This window comes from Dioscorea cayenensis, chromosome 24 (assembly GCF_009730915.1).
Source record: "Dioscorea cayenensis subsp. rotundata cultivar TDr96_F1 chromosome 24, TDr96_F1_v2_PseudoChromosome.rev07_lg8_w22 25.fasta, whole genome shotgun sequence".
In the NCBI taxonomy this organism is placed as follows: Eukaryota; Viridiplantae; Streptophyta; class Magnoliopsida; order Dioscoreales; family Dioscoreaceae; genus Dioscorea; species Dioscorea cayenensis.
The window spans coordinates 583843-602653 of NC_052494.1; the positions used below are offsets into that span (position 1 = coordinate 583843).

At 32.4% G+C, this 18811-nt stretch overlaps 2 pseudogenes; both read right to left on the reverse strand.

The window, feature by feature from the left end:
• Positions 1-3572: 3572 nt before the first annotated feature.
• Positions 3573-7936, reverse strand: LOC120252877 (annotated as a pseudogene).
• Positions 7937-13481: 5545 nt separating this feature from the next.
• Positions 13482-16642, reverse strand: LOC120252777 (annotated as a pseudogene).
• Between the last annotated feature and the right edge of the window lie 2169 nt (positions 16643-18811).

Genomic DNA, 18811 nt, shown 5'->3' on the forward strand with positions numbered 1-18811 from the left:
CGTCCATGTGTGTTTATTAAAAGTTATACTAACGGGTTTTGTTGTGCGATAGCAGATATGTGGATGATTTAAATCTCAGAGGCACTCCCTTCCCGAAATCAAGAATCGCAGAAGATCATATCCGAAAAAAAGAATTTGAAATGAAAGATTTGGGAAAGACCAAATTCGCCTAGGTATACAAATCGAGCACTTATACTCTGTGAATATTTCGTGCATCAATCAACCCTATACGGAAAAGGTCCGAAGAGATTCAATATGGAGAAGCGCTTATCCACCGAGTCACGCTCAATGGTCGTCCGAACTCTTGATGTTCAGAAGATCCATTTCGCCCACCCGAAGAAGGAGAGATCATTCTCGTCCGTAAACTCCATATTTAAGTGCAATCGGTGCATTAATGTATCTTGCAAATAATACTGCACTGTGATATAGCTTTTGCAAAGAAATCTTCTAGCGAGATACGCTCTACACCCGACGCTAAGACACCTGGAAAGGAGTAAAAGACGTGCCACGCTATTTACGAGGAACCATGATCCCGAGTTTATTCTATCGACAAGAATCTTCATCCAACCTCACGTGTTTTGCTGACAGTCGGGTATCCGTCTCGATCCTCGCAAAGGGCTGATCTCGCATCGGATACATGTTTTCTTACAATGGTACATCTATCTCACGTATGCTCCACAAAACAAACTCTACATGCCTACTTCATCAAATCATGTCGAAATTCTAGCTCTTCATGAAGCAAGTCGGAAACGCCAATGGTTACGATCTATGATTGGGCATATACAAAATATCCCGCAAATTACCATCAAGAACAACAAATGCTACAGAGAATTTATGAAGATCAACAATGCTTGTATTTCTCAAATACAAGGAGTGTTATATTAAAGGCTGACGTAATCTAAAACATATATCACCAAAAATTTTTCTACACTCATGATCTCCGTAGAAAGGCAAGTTATAAGCTCAAAAGATTCAAATCCAGATGAGAATCAAGTCGATCTATTCACAAAATCACTTCCTAAGTGCATTCACCAAAGACTTATATACAAAATCGGACGAGAAGACTTAAGGATGAAGTACTTCCGATATGAAAGTTAAAAGTTATTTATTTCGAGGTAGACCGACTCTTTTTCCCTTCGCCAGGTTTTTGGTCTCCAATGGGTTTTTCCGAGGCAAGGTTTTTAATGAGGCAGTAACTCTCAAATGTGCCAAGGATAGTGTACTCTTTTTCCTTAGCTAGGTTTTTATCCCACCGGGTTTTTCCTATGCAAGGTTTTAACGAGGCATATCCTTCGGGTCGTAGGCATCCGATGTGAGTGTTATAAACAAATATTTTTAATGGATGCTCATCGTAAAGTGATTTCACCCGTAAAGTAGCAGCATTACTATAGCAACTTCTCAGATATTACCGTAGTAGACGCAACACCGTGAGCGATGTACTGTAGCCCACCTGCGATCACATTATTCCACCAACTGTAGTATTTTTGGACCGCCGGATCGAATCGATCCCGGCCGCTCATTCAACTCTCGGAACCCCTATAAATACCCCCTCATTTTGTATACTTTGGAATATATAGAGAATAGAAAGAAAAAAGAGAAATAAAAGAAGAAGAACTTAATTCTTCAGGGTTTTTGGGTTTTTGGTAAATACTCTGGCTCTCTATTATTATTACTATCTTTACATTTATAACATATATATTTTTAACAAATAATTCAACCATTGTACCTGGTAAAAATGGGTTGATAAGCTGCTATGGTGTTTAGTTTAGTTTTAACTGTAGGTGCTATTATAAATAGAGTTGAACAGTTGAGATTGATTATCACTTTTCGCAAATATTACTGTTTATAAACATAGTAATATTATATATGAAAATAGTATGCACGGTTGGATTTCAATCCAATCAGTGAACATTCTTAAACAAAAATCCAATGATGAACAGTAAACATTAGTAAATTTGTATATATATATTTATATGAAAAACTTTATATAAAAAAAAAAAAAAATTCTGTGTTACTTTATATACATTTTTTTTATATGCAGATTTGTAGTTATAAGTTTTACATGATTTGGTTAATGAATAAATAATTTTGTTATTCTTTTTCAATAAAAATTAATTGGTTATTAGTTAGTGTGATCATTTATGTAGGTTAAGTTAGGCAAATAACTGAAATAAGGGAAAACTCCAAAGTCCAAACCTAGAAGAATACATGAGTAAATGGTTAATTAATGTGGAGTGATGATTGCTTTGAGATTTGTGCAATGTGAAGGATGTGCGGCCAAGATGCGGGAGAGTGCCATCAGGGCCACGTGTCGTGAAGAGAACACCGGATGTGTTACGTTGTAGTTATGATGGGGCTTTGCCGATCACGATGAATCCTGGTGGTGGTGCCGAATCATCTTAGCCGTCCAATCACCTTAGCCATTGAAAGGTTTAGCCCATTCATAAACATGTTTATGGGCTTAATAATAATTTAATATGCACTATTTTCTTATGTCAATTTAACTATGTATTTGTGAATTTTATAATTTTTTGCCAATTTAACCATATATTTCTAATTTATTGTTTACTTTCTTATTGCTATTATTAAACAGGCATCATGGGCTAAAGTAACATTAGATGTGAACTGGATCATAGGAAAAATATTATAAAATATTTATTTTCAAAAAATTGTTGAATGAAAAGTATATATATACTTCATATTTTCCAATAAAATTTAACACATTTATTAATGATAACACATTTATTAATGATAATTATGTTTTTGTCCATCCCACAAGATATGACCGACATTAGGGGTGTTCACTATGGCATATAATGCAGTATTAGAAATAGTACGTATCATCTAGGGATGTTCACAAAATCTGAGGGCATCTACTTAGGTCAGTTGGATCACTATCTAACGATCTCCGTGTCCTCTAGATTCTTTTTAAATCTCAACCCCATATGTCCGTTTCAATCATTAATCTCTCTTATTTTTCATCATTTATAGATATTGTAGACATTCACTTGGATCACTATCTAACGATCTCTATATCTTCTTTAAATCCCAACCCATGAAAAGTAAGAGAGAAAATGAAAAAGATAAATGAAGCTAGAATTTAAAAAGAACATCAAGACGTTCAAAAATGATGAAAAGTAAAAGAAAAATTGAAAAAGACAAGTAGAGTTAAATTTTAAAGAGAGCACAAAAAAAAAAGGGGGTTCGGAGGGTGGGGAGGAAGAAAAAAGGGGATGTGGGAGCCGTTGAACGTCCCAAATGACACGTCCTCGTATGTATGTATATATATCTAATCTGAATGAACTATAACCATATTAAAGTAAGTACATAAATCAATATTAACCACAGGTAGTGATTAAGACGTTGAAGGGTTTTTTTTTAAAAAAAAAAGGGAAACACTAAAACCGTTCAAATGACCAGTGGCATGAGTTAAATTGGAGCCACTCAGTCAAGATCAGGCTTGCAAGTTGTAAAGTGAAGAATAATTGACTATGCCTTTTTAAGTTGTTAGCAAGATCAGTAAAAAGTAAAAACACAAAGAAAAAGCTCATCATGAATACACAGCATGAAGCTTTACCACTAGAGAATTTCAAAGGCTGACACTAATCTTTTTCCTTCTTTATGTTTGCTTACACATTCAAAACTAACCATTCATTCTTCATCCATAAAGAACCAACAACAACAACAACAACAATCACAAAAACATTAATCACTAACATAAAATTCACATCAACTTCCTGCAAAAAACACACATTCTTCATTGTTTTTCAATTCACTATGAGACTGAATGCCTCACACTCCTTGAAGGTGTCGATTTTCCGGTCTCTGGATTGATCGAGACCGAGACTGGGCTCTCCGATGTATCGGAGCTGCTGCTGTTCTCTCCGCCTTGCGCTTTTCCTGGCAACAACTTGCTCAGTATCTTCTTCGGCATTATAACACCCTTTGCTTTGTCATTGCCCTTATCATCGACTACGCCGATCTTATGCACATCACTGCTGCTGCCACCACTGCTCCGCTCACTCCCCGCGCATTTGCCTCCAGTAGTCAACCTCATCGACTGCAATGAGTTAACCGCATCACATTCGTCATCAGTGTTGGTGTTTGCAGCAGATTTTGAGCTGCTCTTGTGAGACGCGGCATTTTTGCGCGGGAGAAGTGATCCTAAAGTTGGTAGATCACCGGTAGCCGATGCTCTCATTTGCTCAAAAAACAGGACTTGGACTACTACTCTCAACGGAAGCCGGTCATTCTGCACGGCATGCATGCAGGCATCGGCCGAAAGCTTTTTGCAGTCCATTAGACTGCATATCTTCTTCTTCTCGCTCTTTGTCAGTTCAGTGTGTTCCTGCAACACCGTGCAAACCTTGCGTTATATAAACAGAAAAACTATCGACAGAAAGAATGCGTAATTTAGTTAGTTTTGAGAAATGTACCTTCAGATATATGTCAATGGCTCGATACAGACCATCGTGCACTGGCCTAGAGGCGACGGAGATCATTTCAGCGAGCTCGATGAATTTCTGAAGAGGTAGATTGGGGTCTTTTGCAATCTCAGCGAGATATCCATCGATCAACAGAGTTACAGCCAGTTTTGCAGTGCCAGCAACAATGCCGGAGCTCTGATTATCTTGAAGTTCTTCTGAATGATCGTCGTTGTTTTCTAGCACCAAGAACTCCTCAACTATACATAAAACCATGTCAACATCATACACAGTGTTCTCCCCGGCCGGAGCGGGAAACAAAAGATCTGGCACCGAAGCTTCTTCTAACTGGCGTCCAATTCTTTTGATCAACTCTCTCTTCGTCGTTTCTCCGCAATCTAACAAACATGCAGCCTTGAGTAGTTTGAGCAAGAAACTACATGAAACTGAACCTTTTTCAGGAGGAATCAACCATAGAATTGTCTCAAGCAATGTCTGACTTTTAGCGACATCGCCTGCTTGATTAACAATGCCTCTGGCAAACCCCGGAAGTCTTCTATAAGTATAAGCTTTCAGAGCTTCTCCGATCACTTCCCGGTTTGTTCTTCCCTTTGTTTTAATGGCTGTAAGAATCTGTTTGTATGAATCAAGCTCAATCTCACACAAGTCTTCGACCCACCAGTCTTTAGGCACCGATTGCTGCTTTCGAACCCCATTCCAATGCGGATCGACACCATTTTCTGATGGAAGTTTCTTCCCTGTTATATGTATATGACCATTCGACCTCAGAACTATCTATCGAGGCTTTCAACGCGATAGAGTCTACACAATTACTTACTATCTTCAGGTCTTCAGACCAAGGTAACAAAAGACTTCGTAGTTTGAAGAACTATTATCGAGTCTTTCCAGCTGCGAAACACACTTGAATTCAGAAAGACTTCGATTTTGTAGATGAGATTTCCTTTATCAACAGTTTCATTCATTTCAAGGTACTCTGCCGCGCAACGAGCCATGACTACATTGTAAGCATTTAGAGTGACTATCATGCCATAACAAAATTTAGCACATATCTCGAATGCAGCCGAGCCGCCGGGTATTTCAGAAATGTCAATCTCATCATTATTATCCTCATTTGTCGTCGACATCAACCTCTTCAGGTGACCACTTTTCGACAGAAGAGGAAACTGCAGTATGGAAAAATCTACATAAATGAAATACAGAAAACCGACAACATTCTTCGACTACATTACAAGTATCTATGAAGCATTTTCTTAACCAATTAAATTCTTATGAACTTATTATGTTCTCGAATGCTTATTCTGGTGACTTAAAAAGAAAGAATCATATGCCGTGTTTTCATGCGAGGTTTTTCGAATAAAGTTTGGCAGTGTACCTTGTGTAGGTAGAACTTCACATCTCCAACTGTCACGACGATGTCGGTCGCTAATTCAGTAGCCACAAACCTGCTCAGAAAAAAATTCTATATTATATAGTATCAACAAATTAAGCATTTCTCATATTAGAACTATACATATACACTTATTAACTATCATATATATATATATATATATACATGGATTGCCTTGAACATTTAGAACATATGAATGATATGAACTTTTGGAAGAGATTGAAATTTTTGTTAAAAACCAACCAAAACTTAGTGCACAATCACAGAATTTATGCAAGACATAACTCAAGCATCATCATGAATCAATTTCAGAAAGTTCATTTATCTTTATAACAAGAAAAAGAACAAAATAACAAAGCATGAAGAACATAAAGCTAATAAAGCTCAAAATATTGAACCAAATGATAAATAAAGTTTTTCACCTGATATTGCTCCCTTCTGCCTGAAATGCATCCGGCTTCGATCCGAGTTTCATGTACTTCATTGTGTCAAGAAAACAGAATGCAATCCGGATCGAAAAACTGAAAACTCTCCTCCTCCTCCTCCTCCTCTTAACCCAGATAGAACTTCATTGACTGCTAAAAATAAACAATTAAAATACAAGGATAAATCTTAGCAAAGATTCAAAGATATGGACTGAAAGAAAAGCTCTGTTGTTTCCCAATCTCTAAGCAAAGAGCGAAGAACTCGGTACCATACAAAGAAAGCAAAGGAGACAGCAGAAACAGACTCTCAATAACAGTAAACAAATACAGAAAGATCAGAGACAACCACAAGCACTAAACTGACAACCAAATAGTTTAATTATCCACACTATTCCATTAACCTTTGCATAGAGTTCACCAAAACTCATTCCTTCTCTTTTCTCAATGTTTACTGTTTATCAGAACTTCACTTGTTCTAAAGCATTAAATCTCATAGCTTATAGGATGATTTACATTCCTTTGATTCACTCAATGCATTACATCACCTACAATGAAAGCTGAGACATAGTCTCGAAGTAAAGAGGAAGATGAAGCCTCAAATTGCAGACAAAGAGCATCTTTGTGTACTGAGGATTGGAGTTGTAGGAAAAACATATTTCTACTCCTCAAAGAATCTCAACTTGTGAGCAAACAAACACAGAACAAAACATTAACTTTAAAAAGAAAGAAAGAAAGAAACACATGTGAGCACTTCTTCATTCATTAACTCCTTGTAATCTTTAACATGAAAACTGAATCAAAACACATGAACATTACAGTCATTACTACAAGCATTTCATTAGGACTTCAAAAATCAGAAATGAAGCAAGGGAAAAAGAAGAAGAAACTGTTGTAAAAATCCAATCTTTGGATCAAAAAAGAGTTCTTTTTAAGGAGAAAAAGGGGCCCCAACAAAAGCTAAAACCTTTTACCCCTCCATTCCAAGTGTCCAACAAGTAGCAGCAATAGCAGCAGTAGCAGCAGCAGCAAATCATCATGGCCCTCTTCCAATCTCCACACCTTCAATCCTCAAATCCAATAAACCAATTTAAAAACAATAAATAATAATAAAAAAATAAAAAAAAAAATAAAAGAATCCTAAATCCAATCACTCACTAAAATCCAAGAAAAATCCCAACTTTTGCTTGCTGTTCCTTTGTCTCAAAAACAGAGATTGCAACAATGAGATGAGTGATGTCTTCATGCATTCTTGTTGCTCTACTCCAGCTCCTCTTCCTGCTAAAGAGGTGATGAAGATGCAAAATTACAAGAACACCCTCCCTTGTCTCAAAAACAACAGAAATGCCAATGAACAGTGAGCTTGACAGTGATTGGCTCACTCCTTTGTCTCCTCCATTGCTAAGCTTGCTTCCATTGTTACCATTTTTAATCAAAATTTTTCAAAGGTCAATGCTTGGATTTTAGTATTTTTCCCACTAAAAATTCAACTTTTTATTGCTTAAAAAAACATTTTTTAAAAAAAAAAAAAAAAACAAGAACAAAGTCCACAAAGATGAATAATATATGGACAAAGTGTGAGTGTGTGAGTGATTGTGTACCTTTGAGAGAAAAGTTTGGACCATGGAGTAGTAGTACTAGTGGTTTCCATTAGAGAGCAATGGAAGCAAATGCATTGCCATCATTCATACATCTTTGTAGCCGTTCTATGACAAACAGTGTCGGATGATTTGTCATGAGCTCATTGGTTGGTAATTTTCCTCCTCTTCTTCTGTCTTCCTTTGTTAATCATCTTGTTCTTTTATTTCTATAAATTTTTGTTTATTTTTATTTGTATGATGCTTTTTGGATAATGCTTGTCAAAGTTGCTAGATATTTTTATGTACATTTTCTTCACGTGTTATATCAATTTAATCAATTTTATTAATTATATATATATAGTGTGTGATGTATGAAAGAAATGACCAACTATATAATATAATAAAATAATAATACATGAATTTATTAAAAACTCATAATTTAGAAAAACAACTACAAAAAAGCTACTATATTTAAAAGTAAGTAATATAATATTGATTCATTTTGTCAAAATTATTTTATCATAATAAAATTTTAAAAAATATTTAATAGACCGTGATTCAATTGTAAGCCAAATTTTAATTTAATCTATGTCATAATTTGACTTTACTGTTTAAATGGATATAATATTGTGATTATGACTCTATTCTAAAATTCTCATAATTTAAAAAAAAAAACACACACACATGAACCACATCATGATATTCTTGAATTTGATCAACATCTCATCTCTTTCATTTTAAAATAATTAATAAAATTTTTACCAGAGAGGTGTAAATAATTAATCCCAGAGTATTATAGACTTACACGGTGATATACAAAGATAAATATTAATACATCAAAATCTAATTATTATAACATCTAATTGAACAATATATAGTACTGAATGATTAAATTATATTTGAAATTTTGTTACGTGAATATCACTTGTTGATTTGGGGACCATTTTGGTTAAAAAAAGTATGAAGAACATTGATTAGGGTTAGGTTTGTTAAGGTTAATAAACAATGCTGGTTTAATCAAATCAAATCAAATCAAATCAAAATTATAAAGATGATTGGACCACATTTTATAATATGATGAAGAATGTGTGATTATTGTTGCAATGGTCCATATAATTATTTTAAGTCTGGATTGGACCCAATTTTTGGGTCAGAAGACTCAGAACTGGTCCACTTGGGACCAAAAGTCCCACCTAACTCAACCTACATTCTTATTCCAATGTCTCCTCTTCCCTTAGCTTGATATTTCAAATTTTCATTCACATTATCAACTTTAAAAACATTTTATGTGCATTGTTTATGAAGCATATATTTGCTGTACTAATTTAATAATAATAATAATAGGGAAAATAATAATAGGTAGATCCCTCCCATTGTTCTAATTGTATATCTTTTTAAAATTTTTTTATATCTTTAAAAATGTCTCTACTTCTCAAGTTATTTATTTTTATTTTTAAAATTTAAATTTATATACAAATTATCAAATTGTCTTTCACCAACACCTACGTCAGTGTGATAAGCCAAAGGCCAAGGGGTGGAAAGGACGGTGAGGTTGCTTCAAGGTTTATATCCAAAACGAAAGGTTAAGAAATTTAAGGTTTTCTGTCCAAACGTAAGATTAAAAAAATTTTGGAGCCTGTGATATAACTTTATAAGTTAATAATAATAATAATAATAATAATAATAATAATAGATCAAAAAGGATGAAAAAATTATTTAACATAAAGAATGATAGGTAATTTTTTCCTTGTAATAATACCATAATATTCACACTAAAGTTCATCATATTTACCATCAATGATGTGCAAGTGTAAATATAAAATACAAAACAATTCCTTAAAAAAAGTTCATCCGAATAAGTTCGCTCTTACATTTATTTAACCTAATAAATTGGTTATTGAAAATATCTACCACTCTTGACAATAATTAAATTATTACTATTGATTTATTTGATAATATCTAATAAAATTTAAATAAGAATTAGTAATTTAAATCAAATTTTTTTTTAGAGTGATCTATTAAACCATTCCAAACCATTAACACCTATATAATTTTTTTTTATATAAATCACATCTAGAATATGTATATAAATAGAGTTAATCTCTCAATATACATGTATTATCACTTTATGTGGAGGTAGATTTAAAATTCATCTTTCCAGTAAGATACGAATATTATATTTAATAAATTCGATGTCAATAAACTAAAAAATTATTAATCTTTATATTTTTTTTTAAAACTAGAATCATATAAACATGCAATTCTAATACATAAATGATAAATCTAATGATTTACCAAAAAAAAAAAAGTATTATATATATTTATATATTCTCGAAAATGAATTCACATGGACTTCGATAAACATTGGAACATAAGTGAATAGAGTAATTTGAGACCATCTACCAACCCCTATGCAAAGGCTATAAGATAGGGAGGTCCTAACCTACACCCTAACCCTACTTTGGAACAAAAGGAAGCAACAAAAGTGAAAAAAAAGTGCACTTGTACTTACTAGATCCAATGTTCTTTCAAGGAAGATCCTTGCTCCCTTTTTATCTTTTTCTTTTTTCTCATCATAGTTTCTTTTCCCTATATATATATATATATATATATATATATATATATATATATATATATATATGAGAACCCAATACATGGGGGATATCCATAGTATCGGATGAAAATCGGATTTCTGCTCATTATAAAGCAGTGAAAACCGCGATTCTACAGATGTTGTACATCGATCGATGAAACGATAAAGGTGTCTAGATGTGTATATAATCAATCAACCAGTCGGGATGATGATCGCGAACTAGATTTAAAAACGTCCTAGATTTGAAAATCTCAGGGCGTCCTCAGATGATGTTTTCGCATATATATATATATATCCTTAAATTTTTATATTTACATAGAAAATCAAATGATAAAAAGTATTTTTAATTATATTAAAAATATTCAAAACATTAATTCAAACAACTAACATAAGACCGGTGTGATAAAAAGTATTTTTTTGGTGTTCGTTTTAGAAAAGACACGAAAATTAGCTCTATGCTCCTCTCGAGATGAGAAGCGCGTGGGTCGGTGTTGAGTCTACTCCTCACACGCTGTACGTCCCCTGGGTTTGATCTTATTGCTCTTTCTAAACATAGATATTTGGATTATTTAAGTAAACAGTTTTGAATTTAAATGTTTATTAAAATCAGTATAAGACACTTGGTATCTCCCGTATTTTTGTCTCACCTTATTTCCTATTCTGTGAGTCAATGACCATTTATTCAAATAAAAATTATATTAAATAAAAAGCTTATAATTTTTAATATCAACTTAAAATAATATTGAAGCATTTGATAGCTTGAAAAATATTAGTCCTCCCTACATTTATTGTTTGTTTTTATATTATTTTATTTTTTCCCATACCATTATCAAAATATGATGGAAAAGGCTTTCAAAAATAACAAATTTTTTTACTATTTTTATTAATAATATGACACATAGATCATAAGTGCCTCCATTTAAGGGTAATTTAGAGCAGCAAAAAGTCAAACGCCGAGCCCACGTGTCACTCATCTTGCATAAACATAAGATTCGAGGTCCCAAAGTACCAATCGAATCAAAAACCAGTCGATAATAATTTAAAAACTTTTATTTTCTATTATTCTTGTCAAAGAAATTCCATATCTTAATGAGTCTAACTTGATGAAATTGATGCTCCTTTTCATGATAAAAGTAAGTAAAAAGGGTAAAAAAGAGCATCTTGTTCTGCCCTTTTTGCGTTGGTGCTCTCCACATGAAGGAATTTCATTAAAATTAATAATTTTTATTAGATCCATAGTTTTAGTTATTTAATAATAATCAGACAAATATATCAACATTGTATTATGAATATTTATAATGATGATTAATGGTCATTAAGTTTCTTAATCATGGATTAACAAGAGCTTTTTCTATCTAAATGCATGTGATGCTGACTCAGCAACCAGTGATCAAAACGTCTTTTTTGGGCATGCTTGACAAATGATTTTCATCAAGACTAAGATTTTCTTAATAAAAACTGTTTCTTAGTACCAAACTCATCATTATATTTAAAAATAAAAATAAACTAAAATTATTATATTTTTATAAGTTTAATTTATATTTATAAATTTTAATACATGTTCAAAATAGATTATTATATCATATATTCACTATATACTCTCCCTGTTTATTTTTATCTGTCATAAACTAATGCTTTTTTTATATATTATTTTTAAACATTAAGAAGTATTTATTATTATTTTTTCTTCTAAAATTACCTTAACACTCTATTCAATTATCTTCTTAAAATTTAATATAAGAGAAAAATAAAGATATAAATTATGAGTAGTTTTAAAAATATAACTAATTTTTTTATTAAATTATGTAAAATAACCAACTTTCTTGGTACGTGAGATTCGGTTATTCATGGTACAGATAAAAATGAATGAAGGGAGTGCTTTACAATTATTACTTATTTATAGTCTAAAATTTTCACATGATTAGGTACAAAATAATTACCACTTATTACTATTGACCTTCAAATATCATACATCCAATACATTAATGCTAGTTTCAAAAAAAATAATGATCATACCCAATATTTTAATATTAGTACAATCACCTAGAAGTAAGTTAAAAGGCCTTTTTTCTTTTTCCTTATAATTTTAAATTGGTATAATGCCTGAATTGGTCCCTCTATTTTTCTCTCTCTTTCCTTTTGGTCCCTCTGCAAAAAAAATCGCCTCATTAATCACTATCTTCTTAAAAATGATCCAGATTTAGTCCCTCTATCCTTAATCTCTTGCGATCTAGTCGTCCCTCTACTTGAAAATACGATCAGAATAATTAATCTATTTTAGAGTAGAAAGGACTAAATAAACCATTTTCAAAGTAGAGGACTACTTGGGACGTTTCACGAGTAGAGGGACCAAAAAGGAAAAAAGGAAAAATAGAGGGCCAAATTGAGATAATACTCTTTCTAAAATCTTTTTAATTACTACCATTATATCTCTCAAATAGATTTATAAATGGTATAATCATCCAAAAATAGGTCATGTATTTTGTCTCTCTCCCCTCTTTTAATCCATGCATTGAAAAACCACTCACATTGAGTCCTAGTACTACATAAAATAGATAAATTAAGTCCTTGTATATTTTGGTCCATGAACTCATAACCGATCACTATAAGGACCTGATTTATCCATTTTTATATAGTACATGGACTCAATGTGAATGATTTCTAAGTACAAAAAGAACAAAATGAAAAGAGAGAAAAATATAAGAAATATTTTTAATGATTATACCAAAACATATGATTTTTATAAAAAAATGTTGTGCCAAAAAGAGATATTTAATAATTTGGGACTATATATGGTGCATATTGTAACCATGTGAATCTTTTCCAAAATTCAAGCAAAACAATAAAAAATAAAAAATAATAAAAAATTTGGACTTATTGTGAGTGTGTATACATTTCATTCTACAAACATAAGATAAGGTTGCATGCCTCCTAACACAAAAGCATCTTTCCCTTTTTATCAAGCCAAACAACACCTTAAAAACAAAAAGAATGATCACATACACACATTATTATACTTCTTAATTTGGCCTTAATTTTTTTAATTATTTTTTAATGGTGATTAACAAGGACACATACAAAGCCTAACAACTTAAAATGAAAGGGAGACATTGCATGATGGGGGACAATTGAACAAGAACCAAACAAACAAAGTTCCAATCATAAGTGACTCTTAAACAGTCCAAACATTCATTCATCCATCATACATCCTTTTTAGCACCTCCATTTTTTCTTTTGGTTTCTTTGGAGTTATTCCATTCTAATATATATATATATATATATAAATAAATAAGAAAGATAAGGGAAAGGGTTTGATCCTATCTTGTTTTCAAGTTATTTGGATGATATTTTGCAAGCAAAATTATATCTATAAGAATAGTGTGGTGAGGATAAATAAATAGTTTATCAATATGCTTGTTATCCATATCTCTAAAATTATCTATTTAGTTGTGGAAAAAAAAATTAAATTTATTTTTATAATAATTTCATATTTTTAAACCTTGATTAGAAATTTCATAAGAAGAAGTGCATGATTTGATAAATTAAGCCCATAAGCGAAGTTCATAGAGTCAGACCAATGGACGGCTAGGATGATTGGGCCCCACCACCAGGATTCATCGTGATCAGCGGATCACCATCATAGCTACACTGTAACCATCCGGTGTTCTCTTCACGACACGTGGCCATGATCCGCATCTCGGCCGCACATTCTTCACATCACACACAAATCTCAAAGCAATCACTAAAGCAATCACTGGACATTAACTAATTATTTATTTAATTATTTAATTATTTATTCTTCTGGGCTTGGAGTTTTCCGTTATTGTATTAGTTCCCTCATTTGCATGACTAAACCTACATAAATGATCACACTAAACAAATAATTAAATTATTCACTAACAAAATCATGTTAAAATTATAGCTACGAATCTGTAAAATAATAATAATAAAACATATATAGAGGAACACAGAAATTTTTTTTTATAAATTTTTTCATATAAAAATGTATATTTATGGAGTTTTGCAAAGATTTTATAAATAATTGCTCACTTTTATGTCTCAATAGATAAATATGTGTATGCTGTTTTTAAAGAGAAAAGAGGAAAACTTAAATAATGAAAAAAAATAAATAAATAAACAAATACTCCCTCTTTTTTATCTGTCGTGAATAATTGAATTTGGTTATTTCACATAATTTAATAAAAAATTAATTATCTTCCCAAAATTACCCATAATTTATATTCTCTCTCATATTAAATTTAAAGAAGAAAATTGAATAGAGTGTTAGGATAATTTTGGAAAAAAATAATAAATATTTCTTGATGTTTAAAAATAATAGATAAAAAAGAACATGGGTTTATGACAGATAAAAAGAAACGGAGAGAGTAATAGATAAAACAGGGAGCTGATCTAAAATGGCAAGAATTGCGCAAATGCTTACTTGAGTTCAAGGAATCCACTCATTTCTATTGCTCCACAGAATGAAACTTCACCATCACCCTGAGAGAAGTGCATGTCACCTGTACTTAGATTCGCGCCGTCGACAAACACTGGAAGGTATACTTTTGAACCTCTACTGAGGTTTTTGATATCACAATTTCCGCCATTTTCTCTTCCCGGGATCGTCCTTGCAGCCTCATTCACAATCTTTTCCCATACAGAACTTCCTTCTTTGATCTACAATTTTGTTCTCATAATGCAGTAAGTAATGCACCAAAATATCGGTTTTTATAATTCAGTGAAATGACACAAAGAAAGTGTTCTTAAATATGCAAAATGTACCATTCCAAGGAGCCAACCTTCCGCAGTCGGTGGGCAGGCTAATACGGTTTCTGGTGCAAGACTTCCACTGTCAAACAATTTTTTCTCTCTTTCATTCCATTCCATATATTTAGAAGTTCATGCGATGTTGCCATTCCAATCACCCTGGGATGAGTTAAGCCAGGAAATCGTACCCCTGTCAAACATCGGAGAGTTTTACATTGCCAATCATTCGTGAGTGTCCTGTATTGAAATTGTTCTACTTAGTAAAATGGTGAGATGTGCAGTTATACCAGGAATATGAGGAGAATATGCATATATTCTATCAAAATACCAAATAGCTTTTGTTGCGACGGGGAAATGATCAGTTGAAAACCCACCACTGTTTTCTCTATCGAGTGTTGCAGTATATCCCTATTCATCTGCCGGAAGAGGTCCCAAGTTGCATATTTCAACAACAAGAAGATCCCCAGGCTTGGCTGGAATGCCTTCCTTGTCAAAAACCTTTATTGGCCCACTTAGATAATGTGCCTGCAAGAGTAATCATCATTCACTGCTAGTTTATACTCAATTTATTGAGAGCTTAAAAGCACACTTTTGAATTCTAATCCTATTTCAGGCATTTAGTTCATGCTCAAGCTCGAGTTAACTAGATCATGCTATTGCAAAGCAGATTTAAACCAAGAAAGGGACAAATCAAAGGGCATAACTCAGAAAAATGAAGACAAATATTCTAAAGTATGACTCTATTTGCAAGTATCAATCAGGGCATCAGTTTTTCATTGATTCGATCATACAAAAAGTTACTAATAATTTATTTCGCATTTGAGTTGGGCCTCAACACATCTATGTCCAAACTTTCTGCAGTCAGTTTTTGTGCGGCTCTAATATGATATTGTGGTTTCAGTTGTCCTTTTTGTGTTGGCTGTTGTGCTTGGGCAATAAAAATAATTCAAGAACTACATAATTTCAGTGTCCCTTGTTCATCATTGTATTTCTATGTCCTTGTCTCTAATATTTCCCATACCTAAAGGGTAAGCTTGGTTGGACAGAGAACAGAACAAGGGAACAGAGAAAGAGAAGGAAAACCACTTCAACACATTTGGTTGAATGAAGAAAATCAAATCGATAATCACTAAAAATATGTCAACAGAATTTGTACCCTAGGCACAACTAAAAGAGAATTCTTTTTGCTAGTGATCAAAAATCATAGAGATCAGTTGCACTTTTCTCTTTGCAAAAATTAACAGAAAAAGGTTCCTTCCACTTACGCCAACCAGGCTCACAAACTTAATATCCGTGGCAGAGTCATTATCTCCAATAGAATCTCCCGAGCAATCCACCATCTCCACTCTGAAGACCTCCCCTTCAGTAACATCTACAATCGGGGTCCGGGCGTATGTCCGGGTGCCAAAGGTTGTGGCATGGAAACTTTTGCTCCCATGGCTTCTTCTTCAAATCTATGGGGATTACAACTATTGGAGTTGACAGAGCATTGCTGTTGCTCAGAAAGTATGATCTATTCTTAATTAAATGGCATGCTATGCATGAACAATTCAACAAGTAATAGTCATGTCGACATTAATGAATATCCCTTTCAAGGTTTTTGGTCCCCAAGGTACCAAAATAAACTCCCATCGGAGCCTAGCATTTGGCATTATACAAAAGTAATTATCGGCTAGACTTTTCTTCGATCGCGACAGTTCAACAAAGAATTTCACAAACTGAGAATACAATGCATGGCTTTAACCTGTCTTTGTCCATGATAGCATCAAATAATTCATTGAGATTTTTGAGATTCTATTGTATTACAAACTTAAACAAGATAACTCATGTCCTCTACTAAAAAAAGTTGATTATAATATGAACCTACAATTTAATAATGTCCCTCTTAAATCTTGTAAACCATAAACCCTAATCAATCAAGACATCACTGATTTCAGTGTTCTTTCCTCTATTTACTAACCCTAGGCATGAAGAAAACAAGATGGATAAGCAAATCAATATGTTAAAAATTCACTTTTTTGTTAAAAAGTTAATTATAGTATGAACCTGAAATTTAGTAATGCCCTCTAAAATGTGATTAACAAGTTAAAATCTTGTAAATCATAAACCCTAATCAATCAAGTCATCCTTGAATTTCAATATTCTTTCCTCTATTTGCTAACCCTAAACATGAAGAAACCAAGATGGACAAGCAAATCAATATACAGAAATTCTCCTTTTTGTTTCTCTTCAACAAAATTTCATCTCTATCTTCAGAACAAACACACCCAATTTCAATTACTATGAAACTAATACACATTGAATGAATTCACAGCTGAAACTGAAAGAAGATGAAGATTGAACTCACAGTAGAGAGATTCAAGGACCTGATATTCATAAGAGTCACCCCCAATCCAGTTCACCATCTCCACTCTGAAGAGCTTCAGTTGCATCTACAACCATCAGTTAATGGGAGATGAAGCTTCTGCTTCCATGGCTTCTTCTTGACATCAATAGGAACTAGCGCTCTTAGGGATGGAGGAGCCATGGCTGCTGCTGCAGCAGCTGCAATGCTCGGAAGGAAGACAGCAATGGAGGCTACTCATGAATCGAACCAATTCTTGCATCTGGCCATGAATGGTTTCTCTTTACTCTCGTTTTCTATATAATAACTAGGCATTTTCCCGGCTTCGCATCAGAGTTTTTAAAATTTTGCAAAGAATTTTTGAGATAATATCATATATAAAATTTTTAAAATTTTGCGAAAAAAATTTAAGATAATATTATATATAAAATAATTTAATTAAATAACTCATACCATAAAAACTACTCTCTTTATTTTTTTTATCTGTCATAAACCCATGTTCCTTTTTACTTCCTCGATAAAAAAGAACGGAGGGAGTATATATCATTTTTTAACATCGAGACATTTATTATTATTATTTTATTAAATTATGTGAAATAACCAACTTTCTTAGTATGTGAAATTTGATTATTCAGATAAAAAAGAACGAAGGGAGTATAATATACTTTGGATTTCAAAAGTCTTATAGACATTTATTGCATAAATAATTAAGTGTAATTAATATTTTTCAATTATTAACATTATAAGTAATATAAATAAAAATTTAAATGATATTAAAAAAATTAAAATTATTTCTTGAAACGCTCTTGGAGTAGATTCTACATCTACTTTAATAGTATGTATAGATAATAATATAATAAAAATTTTCATGCAAATTTTTTTTTCACGAAAACAACCAACATTATCCAACCCGTGTACTTTTCCAAGATGAAGGGTTTAGGCTAGGAGTCCTCGGCCCACAACTGATGATCTATTATTATTATTATTGTTTTCAAAAAATCTTGAATTCAATATATCATTTTCATTTTTTCACAATAACACTAAATACTGTTAAATACTGTTAGGTTACAAGTTTTTTAATATTTTTATTTTAATCTAATAATATAATCCTTTTATTTTTCATTTTTTTTCTTCTTTTTATACTTATTTTTTTAATTTCATAATTTGTTTCTTAATATTGTACTATAATACTAAAATACCAACATTGACGATGAAAGATCTCGTCTTCAGGAGTTAAGCACAAGCTCATTTAGGGGTGTCAATACTTAGTCCG